Source organism: Molothrus ater, chromosome Z (assembly GCF_012460135.2).
Source record: "Molothrus ater isolate BHLD 08-10-18 breed brown headed cowbird chromosome Z, BPBGC_Mater_1.1, whole genome shotgun sequence".
NCBI lineage: Eukaryota > Metazoa > Chordata > Aves > Passeriformes > Icteridae > Molothrus > Molothrus ater.
The window spans coordinates 43,484,137-43,495,004 of record NC_050511.2 but is presented as its reverse complement, the minus strand read 5'-3'; the positions used below and the strand labels follow the sequence as shown (position 1 = coordinate 43,495,004).

Below are 10,868 nucleotides of genomic sequence, written 5' to 3'. Positions count from 1 at the left end.
GCTCAGTTGAGAAAAGTACCCAGATTTCTTGCATGTATAGAGAAATGTTCACCACTTAGTTTAATCATATGCTGGACATCCATTTGAAAACAAAGAAACAAGACAACTCCATTTTTCTGAGAGAGGAAACCTATGTTACAACAATTAACTTCTACTTATCTTCTTTTTGACTTCACATTCTTCAGGATATTTTGTTTTATTATTTTACCTCCATACCAATGCAAAAGCATTTATTATTATAATTTCATTTATTACATGTGATAATTGCCACAACACATTTTAATGTTTGTACCATAGTAATGCATAAGACTTCCAGTAAGTAGTCATGTTCTGTGTAAGCACCAAATATAAAGACAGTTATTGCAGTATATAAGAATTTTTCGCAAACACATCTGTGTTTGCAGACTGTGAACTTTTATAAAAAATTAAATCGCTTTAGCTCCATACCCAGCCTCATAAATTTCACTAAATCATTTTAGAAATCTATTTATAAGATCCCACTTACATGACTGAAGTCTTAATTTCAGCCTGGAGAGGCTAATGCGAATATTCCTGCTAATGGGGAAAAAAATCTGACCAAAAAAATCCCAACCTTGAGATAAGAATGTGTCGTTCTAGTTCCTAATGCTTAACTCCTAATTCTCAAAGGGAAGCTGAAAATGAACACTTAAAGATCCTAACTGCTGTGTTTACTGCACAGGACTTCTACATGAGGTATAATTGGAGTTCTTGCCTTTGTAAGCCAGATAATGAATATTCCATTAAACAGGGCTCCAATTATGCTTGCAAGGAAACTGAATTGGAAATCTGTGCTATTTTTAAAGACAATGCCATTTACAAAAAAATTCCAGCTCAACTGGCTTAGTTTCCAAGCTGTTGAGACATGTCCAGTCTTGTCAGAAACATCATAGGGGCATGAGCTTTCTACCACCCAGTATAAGATATCCTTCTCAAGAATAGACCTCTTACATTTTAAGCTGTCCAAATTAGAAATGTAAAACCATCTTAAAATACAGTAGGAGAGGAATGATGTTTGAAAATGCTGTGTGTCTACCTGATTTTCAGCACAACACTGTGAGACAGATTAGGAGATGCACTTGCCTGAAGCACAACATTTTCCACTGCTGCAGTCTGGGATTTCTAGCTACAAGTCTGAATCACCATTGAAGTGACACAAGGAGGGACAAAGACCTGGAGGGACAAGGAGTAAGGGCAAATGAAAAAGAAGCACAAAATTACAAACACATAAGCACAGACCCAGAAGAAAATACATGACAGGCAGGGTATTTTGAAAGAGACTGCAATACTATCTCTGGTATACTCCTCTTCAAAAGATTGTTTTATCTACAGCAATTTTAGCTTGTAATTCTGTCCTCCCAGACATAGTGACACTTCTTTTAAAGTATGAAAACTGTTTCTTCACTGGTATGCATGCAAGTCCACAGCTACTACAAAATTCAGGAGACAATAAAATAATATTAATAATTGTAAAGCAGACATTCTCACTATCCCACTAAGTACACAAAAATTACAGCTTTGGTAAACTTTTTATTCATGAGGAAGTCAGAAGATTCACTTTTATGTTTAATGGCCCCCAGACGGTTCAGTACTTAGTAAACAACAATTGTGCAGTTTCCCTTAAATATCCCTGAAGTGAAAGAAAACAAATGCAGGTGGGAAATCTACATCAACAGCTGTGGGCAATGCAAGGGAAGGGGGAGGGGAAAACAACATCAAAGACTGTAAAGCTGATATAATGGTTACATTCCTACCACCTCCCTTCATTTCCTATAGCAAATCAAAATATTTCTCCTCATTGTATTTGTGCCTTTTTGTAGCATAGGGATGACCAGTAAACATCATCCTGATAACAACAGAGTACTGAGAAAGAGAGAAAGGCAGAGAGAAACTAGTCAGTGCTTTAGAAGTGGAGATAAGAAAGTCTGTAAGGGGCAAGGGGTGGGATTCCAGTGAAAAACACAAAAATACACCAAAAAAAACCCTCCCACAAGAGTCAAGGAAAACTTCATAAGCATTTATAGCAAATCACAAAGCTGCTTCTAAGATTGAGGAGACATTCTTCCTCTTTACTGCTTCATTTTACATTGCTGTCCAAATATCATGGTTTTTGAAAGTGTATGCCACTTAAGCTTAAATAGCTAAATAGGAGCATCTCTACCTCATGAAAGAATAAAAATGTTTCTTCATTTATTTTGTAAGTGTTTAATGACACACTGTACTTACATTTCCTTTATGGAATGGTATACAAAAACTATGACTGTGTATTATGTTAAAAATGTTTGCATTAAATTTCCTTCAATTTCATCTCTTCTAGACCAAAGGAGGATTGTTGTGTTGTGCCTTGAGACCTTATCCTTCTGTTAAGACAGTTTAAAAGCAAAAAAGTAATTACAGTGTCAGAAATATCTACAAACATTCCTGAAACCGAGCTAGAACTCCCCATGGATAATTTGTATCTTCAGTTCACAGGCCACTTAGGATCATCTTTACCATTCTTTATAGCATTAAAATATAGGTAGGAACATAGATCGTGTGTTGTAATTATGTACAATACAAAAGAACAAACTCCTCACCTGGTTTTCCTGGCTAATGACTACAGGATAAATTCATGGAAATAATACAAAAAGCCAAATTGAGACTGCGTAAGTTTTACCTAGAGGAAGCATATATTTAAATCTTCTCAAGCACAAAATTCAACCCAGCTGCAGGATTCATGTCTGGTCTCAGTAAACACATTACAGTGTACCTATTTTAGCTCTTTTAAAAATTTTTGTGCATGCCTCATCACGGTGGTTTTAACACTATAGAGATATCCAGCTCTTACCGAGCGAGCAAACATTTCAGTTTGCTCCTAGAAAAGACCTCAGAAAAGTATTATTTTTACTGTTTTCTCCATCTTATACTGTAAGCTCAGAAAAGAATGGTTTGGTGTCAGTCTGGAGGTTCTGTAAGTCTCTTTTGAACACTTTTGGTTGATCTAAGATCAAAATTCTCAGTAGAAGTAATCCTTTCATGCTAAAATCCATGTAGTATTGCTGCAAGCTTTGTGCCCAAGAGAAGACACATTCCGGCAGCGCTACCACTGGGACTGCTGAAAATTACTTTGCAAGGTAATTGTGGTGCCCGCAAGGACGGGCTTGCGTTACGATTTTGCTTGCAGCGTTTAAAGGAAATGCAGAAGTATGGTTTGCAGGATCGGAGGCGCTCTGCAGGAGTGGAAAGCGAGCGGCGCAGCTGGCGCACGCCCTGCGGCAGTGACCGGCAGTAACCCGGCTCTCAGCCACCCTCGGCGAGCAGCGAAAACACTCGCTCCCCTTGCCAGCGTTTGGGATGAGCAAGCTCCGGGGTATCCACACTGCGAGTCCTGCGAACAAATAACCTCTCGGCTGCAAAATAGGTGGTGATCGCGGGAGCCGAACTGACGAATGTAACACGCACCGGCTCCTGCTGCACGGGGGAGTCCGCGCCCCTACTGAAGTGACACTGCCACCTGCGTGGCTTCCCGGGGGAAAGGCTGAGGGCCTGGGGGCGCTGGGGCAGCAGATGGGCTCGGGGTGTGTGGCCGGAGGAACAGGCTGCGGGAGTGCCGAGGACTCGGGCAGCCTGACCGGCAGTAACCCCGCCGCCCGCGCCGCCAAGTAGGTGAAAAGTAACTCGGAGTCATCGCCCGCGGGAAGCGCTTCCCCCGCCCCGCCTGGCCCGCGGGGACGGGGCGGGGGGGCTGCCCGGGGTGGGGGCAGGAAATGCGGGGGGGCAGAACAGAGCGAGAGACGGGGGATGGGGCGACTACTGAACAGGGGTTGCTGGTATCGGAGCACAAAGGAGCCAGCGCCCCCGACTTGTGCTGGTCCTTCTCCCCTCCCGAAACGCCTTGCCCATAGGAAAAAAAGTGGTTTGTGCGTGCCTTAGCCGGGGAGAAGGAGATGGGCGGGCCGAAGCCCCGTGCCTGTCCTTTCCTGCCCCCAGCCGTCTCCTAGCTGCTGGTTGGGGGCGAGGAGTGCAAAGGGAGCCCCCCTGACAAAAGGAAGCACTGCTCTGCTTCCACCGACCTCCCACCAGCGCCCCCCTTTCGGGAGACCTGCCGCTAGTCCGGGCTGTAGAAGTGTCGGGTGCTGCCACGTCCCTGTCGGACACAAGTCGTGCTTCAGTCACATGTGCTGCTGCCGCTCAAAGCCAAACCCAGCCCCAGCCTCCGGGCGGCCGCGCACCAGCTGCGGCTGCCTTTCCTTTATGAGCCACTCTATGCAGACCTTTATTACTAGCAGTAAGGCTGTATTTACTAACTTTAGTAAATTATTGGTATTTGACCAGATTTTCATCTCTGAGGTGACAGAGACAAGACAAACGGCGTCTCTTTAGACTTACTTTTCAGTTGTTTATGATCTCCCTTAAGGAGCTTTGGGTAATTTATGCTGCTGCTAACCCAAACAGGCTCTGACCTCCATGTTAGTTTCCAGCATGTGAAATAGAACCATCAGCTTTCATATACATATAATAGTGTGCATATGTCTAATTATGTATATAATCAGCATCTTAAGTGCTAGTTAGTCCTAAGCATCTTCCCGGTGGACTATGGTTAGGGACCAAAAACCATTCTGGGGAGAGGGGTGCCCTGGGCCAGCTGCTGTGCTGTGGCAGGGCCAGCCAGCAGAGGTGTGACTGGAGCGATGTAGCATTCTGCCCGGGGCAGGACCGGAGCGCTCCAGCTGGGCAGCTGCCTGTTCTGTAAACAGCCACACAAGGAACTTAAAATCCCATAGGGACGCCAATAAATCTCCAGCTTTTTTTTGCTCTCTTTCTTCACACAGCGCTGTAGGGGGCATTTGTTTTGTAAAATATTAGAAGGAGAGTGGCTACTGTCAATAGTGGCACAGCACAGGTGCTGTAATAGAGACAGGCTTGCAGCATCGCACCGTCTGTCTTCATCTCCTCTCCCTCCTCTGGAATTTAATTCCCACTGAGTGTGAATAACTTACTGAGCTATTTCAAGCTTCAAATGGTACTACAGTTTACAGACCACATAGGGCACTGGTGTTTAATATTTTTTGAGCTTTGGATATACCAAGAGACAGGAAACAGTCATTATTACACCCAAATAAAAATACAGTGCTAGGAATTCTGCAGGTGCTTTACAGCTGCACATAATGCTAAATGAGTGAAAATCTTGGTGGATTCATTCTACGTCACCCCTTCTGCCCTTTGTAAACACAACATATAAGATATTTCAGGGCAGATTTCATCTCAAAACATGCATTTGACTGCATATTAGGCCTTTACCTGATTTAACTATCTGTCTTAAATTAAGTAGGTGTGGTGACAGTAACAATATGTAGAAAACATCATGCCATTACTCAATAGAGTAGGTTTCTAAACCTGTGTATCAATTACATCTATGTCAATTCCTTCCATCTTCTGCTTTCAGTGTAGAGAGATCATCTACTTTTTTCAAAGGCTCAGATGACTGTGTTTCTTCTATAATGAAAATTCTCTGTGTACTTAGTTTTTTCATTCCTGGGTCTAATAGTCTTCTTTGCAGATGCCTCAGAAACAATTGTTTCAGGTACTATACCAGTCCTAAGGAAGATAAATGTGTTTAACCTCACAGAACAAAGTGCTCTCCTGCAACCTGAACACACTGAAACAAAACATTGCTGCTGCAGATGACAGCACAGGGGGCTGCAAGTATATTTCAGTAGAGGAGGAAAAATAAAGGTGGTATGAACCTTCAAATTGCTCAGGAAAGAATATTATTTCAAAACCCTTCATCTTTGTGCAGGCATTTGGACAATGGCATTCCTAAAAGCATACCATTTCTGTCTTACAGCACCCTCAGAAGTGCTAGATACCTCATAGAACAATTTGAAAGTAAGTTCTGGCTTGAAGTGTTTACAATCCATTTTCCCTAAACTTGAGCAGGTGATGTTAAATTCAGTCCAAAGTGATAAATGGCAGGCATTTTAGCATTTCATTTCAGAATGCTGGTTCAGAATTCAGTTTACAGAAAACTTCTCCAAGTATTCACCTTGCTTTGCTCTCTGAATATGTCGTTAAATTTTTACCAAAACCAGTAAGAGAGGAGTTGATCTCGCTCAATTTACTCCTGAAAATCTTAGTTATTAGGAAGCTGGTTACCAGTAAAGTTGCAATTTAATTTTACTGTTAGGACCTGTTATCCCTGTTACACAGCAAAAGCTTGGCCTGACCTCTCCCATTAAAATTAGACCCTCCATTAAGTATGTTTAGTTAAAGCACAGCTTTGTTTTCATGATGGATCATGCCTCACTGCAGCTACTTAAGTGTCATGCTGCTGGTTTTGCCTTCTGTCAAACTTTCCTGCTGTGGCTTTTCCCACTGTTTTGACTTCTGGACGGTCACTGGAACATAACGATGATCTACTCACATGCCTGTCCTTTATGTTGATAACTGAGTCAGGCAGTCACAGAAGAATATTTGGAAAAGCATGAGAAAGTAAGGTAAGCATGAAAGAAGAGTCACAAAATGGAAATGAAGTACAGGCCTTACTTCACATCTGGCAACTTAAAAGTGATTTTAGGCCTAGATCCTCATGCCCTGTTGAGCTCTGCTCACTGCATTATGGGAAGAGAGGGTGCAACTCTTTTCATATCCCCCCAACCATGCAGATACCTAGTGCTCAGTGGGGACTGAGCTGCATGGGAAATCTGGCAATTTCATTTCTCTGGAGCTTTTTAGTGCTGAGTTGTTAAAAAAATCTGTCCTACATAATGTAAATGTATTCAGCAACACAGCACATTATTCTTGATGAAGTCATATGGATACTAGGCTAAAATTTGCCTCTAATTTTCTCTGAGTATACTGCCTGCTTTCAAACATAAGGTGAATGACTTATTGTAACCCCAGATTGGTTTCAACACCAAGTGATTAAGCCGTGACATGGAGACAAAGTAAATTAAGGAAGTGGTTTCATAGAACAGGCTGACACATGACAGGCACAGAACTAATTCAGTAGCAAAAGAGGGGTGAGTCATGCATCTGCTACATGTGCTTTGGTTAAATTCTTGCAGATCTGTATCTTTTGTACATATAAAAACATGAGGAAAGGGGCTAAGCTTTCACATCAGGCTTGTGTATAACAATACTAGTGTAATAATACGAGTGTAGCAAAATCTTCAAACATTTCTCCCCGTTGAACTAGCAGATGAAATTGAACATCCATCTTACCTTATGGGAACTATAACTTTCCCATCTACTGCTGCTTTCTCACCCTAGCTCCCTTTTGCTTAGAAAGCTGTATCTCCAAAATCATGACAAGTTTGCAGTAGCTCAGCAGGCCTACACTTTTCTTTAATGGTCATCTGTCATATCCCAGAACTTACATGGATTCCTTATCTATTATAATTTCAAAAAAGGAGAACCAGATTCCAAAACCACACCCTGGTCAGCTCAGGGGATCAGATTCACCATTATTAGGTGACAGATTTAACCCATATCCCTAGTGAACTGCTGATGAAGGAAGATAGGGAGAGGTAGTTCCATTCTGGAGAGATGTAAAATTGTCATCTTGTTGTTTGTTATGAATAGATAAAGTCTGACTGATACAAATAGGTGGAGTCTGGTGAGCACATGCACTTCATATTCCTCAGTCTATCCCCAGTCTGTGCTTGCTGAGACATCATCTCATCTCAAGTCAGTTCAGTGTAGAAGGGGATTATGATACCCACTGACTAAATATCTCTTGGAGGCATCTGCTTTTTGCTTTTATTATTTTTTTTAATGTACTGTGTTCCTAGTACTGCAGCTACATAGGCGTATACCATGATGCTTTAGATAGGGAAGAGACTGGAATGCAAGTGACCAAACTAAAGGAGATGACAGTGTTAATTAAAATGCCTCTATTGCCTTGGCTTTGCTTCTTCCAGATACCTGCTCACTTTAGCATTACTCAGGAAACAAGTCAAGGAAGCATGTCTCTACCTTTTCCCTGAAGTATTTGTACCATAATTGCAGCTGCTCTGTTAGATTATCTTCAGTTTATACCAGAAATTCCTGTCAGACAGTCACAAAATGTGTTCTGTAAAGGATCACTGCACTCTGAGAATTCTGCTGTTCCCTGACCTTCACATACCTGCTGCACTAGAAGCAGCTGTACTTCTCATTGATCTAGCACACAAGCATCTACTCTGCTGCAACCACTCCTCACATTTTGCGTGTCTGATCTTTCCAAGTTCTTCCCCAAAAACTGAAATCCCATTTGCACTGAGAGCACTTGCTTTTACTGAATGGACTTAGCCTTTCCTCACCCTTCCTTAGCAAAACCCTAAGGTACTAGCTGCTTTTACATAGATTGACATTGAACTTCTACTGGTTCTAGCACTAGCCACTGTTGGCAGGCTGTTGTTGCACAAGGCACACACAGCTCTCATGCACACTTAGGATATTTCTCTTTCTTAATTCAGCTATCTTCTGTTCTTACATATCTTCTGCTGTTCTGTTGTTAAAGAACTTCCTCAATTTCAGCCCAGAAGTGGCTTCATTCTGCTGGGTGATAAAGCAGTGTGCTGCATTTGTGTAATATTTCTGAACTGAAGTAACCCCTATGGAGAACTCTTTCATTATTGTGAGTGCTGGAAGAGACCACACAGCAGAACCAGATCTTCCCGCCCTGAGTCACAAAAAAAAAAAGGGAAATACAAAATCCTGTTTTCAGCATTAAACAGCCAAAAAAGGATTTGATTTGCAAGGTAATACATGCTAGAGGGGGCAAGGGACAGCTGGGTTCTGAAACACACTGGCTTCATTTTGGAAGTAATGATCTAGTTGTTAGATGCAAATGTAAGGAATTTTCCAGGATGGAAGAGCCAAATTTTAAAAGCTATTTCAGTGTTATGGAAAATCTTCCAAAGAGCTTATCAGCCTCTTCAGACTCCTAAGCACTCTGTGCTTCCCCTCAGAGGCACATATGTTTCTCCAGCCTGGATATGGAGATACGCTGACAAACGTGTTCCTGTAGTTCTCCCTAGTGTACTAGCTGTATCATGTCATGATGCTCATCTTAAGAGTGCTTTCAGCAAATTTTGACAAGAGTTTTGCAGTGAGTGAGGACCAACAGGACTTTACTGACACAACAGCTTGTAGATTTTCATTTGCCTGTAAAGGCTGTGAGTATCTTAAAGGCTCTCCTCTATAATGAAACCCCAAACTGGTTTAGGAGCCCAAGGCTTTTGAACTGCCTCCTTTGCAATAGCAACAAACCAGGTAGGAACAGAAGGGCTTTTAAATATGAATATTCACGTTATGTCACCTCAGGCAGAATTTTAGCCCTAAATTTACTGACTGCATTTTCTAATAGCAATCCTGATGACGGCAGAGACCTACCAAATCAAAGAAACAGCTGTTTACTTTGGAGTTTTTTTCTCACTGTGTGATTTTGCAAACAAACTAGAAGGACAACCTTTTGAAAACTAAACAGGATTTGTGGAGAGAACTGTTTAGAGAAAGCTCAGTTGCTTTGCTGGGCAGAGTGATTCCACACACTAAGGCACTCTGCAGCCAGCTGCATGATTCTTGTTTAGGAATGAGAAGCTGTTTTCTTCAAGAAGTTCAAGAGTGCAACAGTCACAGGCATTGTCTTAATTATTTTGAGACTGAGGCTAAACTTTAGTTCAAAGACTCTGAACTCACAGTGCAAGGAGAAGTGGAATTCAAACAACCATGGCACACTGTCTCCAGAAGAGGATGAGACTGGTTTTACCTGCTAGATTTATATGTGCCATCCCACAGTCATTTGACTTATATCCTCACCTCAGCCAAACACTCTCCTTCAAGTTCCAAACCCCCTTGCTTTAAATGGTGCAAGGACAATATATAGTAGTCCAAACACCTGAGCACTCCCCTGAGTGCCTTTACACACTGGTGAATGGTGTAAAGAGCAAGAAGCTTTGCCTATCAACCAAGGGTAGAAGGCATGCTGTTTCAACTTGGCTATGAAGGACTCCACTGTACCCTTCAGCCTGAGCTGCATGGGTATATCTGGCCATTGCTTCTGGGTTTTATAATTAAATAAGCATTTGAATCACTGGTAGAGAATCAGAAGGTTGGAACATCTGCAATCATCTCTTACACTGTCCCAGCTGAAGATGAGTAGTCTCTTTATTCCAACAAAGCAAATTTATTCAAAACCAAAGTAACTGCTAGCAAAGATAAGGGAAGTTTGGCCCTTGCTACAGTCCCCTGATACTTTTCTATTTCATGTATATGCATTATGGGATTACAACATGCACTGAAACCTTCCTTTCTCCAACATAACCCTTCACAGCTGCCAGCATAGAAACATGCCAAAACAGGGCCAGGACCTCCAGCTACATATCAAGGTAGGCAGAAAAAGAGCCACTTAACCATAAACTCCAGAGCTGCCTCGAGCAACAAATTCCCATGGATTTGTGCTTTTTCTTTCTTCTGTCCCACCATATGCTTGGCTTATTTCCCAAGTCCCAAGCATATAAATAGGTTTGCCCAACACACAGATATAATTCTTTGAATGTCCATGAATACTAAATAAAAAGAATAGATTATAATAGTTTCCTTCTCCTGAATAAATAAGTCAGTCCCCTAAAGCAAATTCCTATCACTATTCATGTCTGGTTGCATTTATCTAAATATAATATCTACAGCACTTACCATGTGCACATCATTATTCAGGGAGTTTTGTTAAAAAAAGTTCCATCTATTAGTGTCAGCCTCATTGACCTGATGTATGTCTATCATGGCTCGTTAATCATACATTAAAGACATGTGGGTGCGGTCAAGTTTAGTCCTGGAGCTGGTTCTACTTCAGCAGGTTTGAATGTCACCTCCCATTGGGATCATTT

At 41.9% G+C, this 10,868-nt stretch overlaps 1 long non-coding RNA gene across 1 annotated transcript in view; it reads right to left on the bottom strand.

Moving 5' to 3' along the window:
* Positions 1-1,168: 1,168 nt before the first annotated feature.
* The window catches only part of LOC129047011 (uncharacterized), a 44,595-nt gene continuing 34,895 nt past the window's right edge, over positions 1,169-10,868 (bottom strand). Inside the window, exon 3 of the long non-coding RNA XR_008508936.1 lies at positions 1,169-1,191. This is a non-coding gene — a long non-coding RNA (uncharacterized LOC129047011). The remainder of the gene's footprint in view (positions 1,192-10,868) is intronic.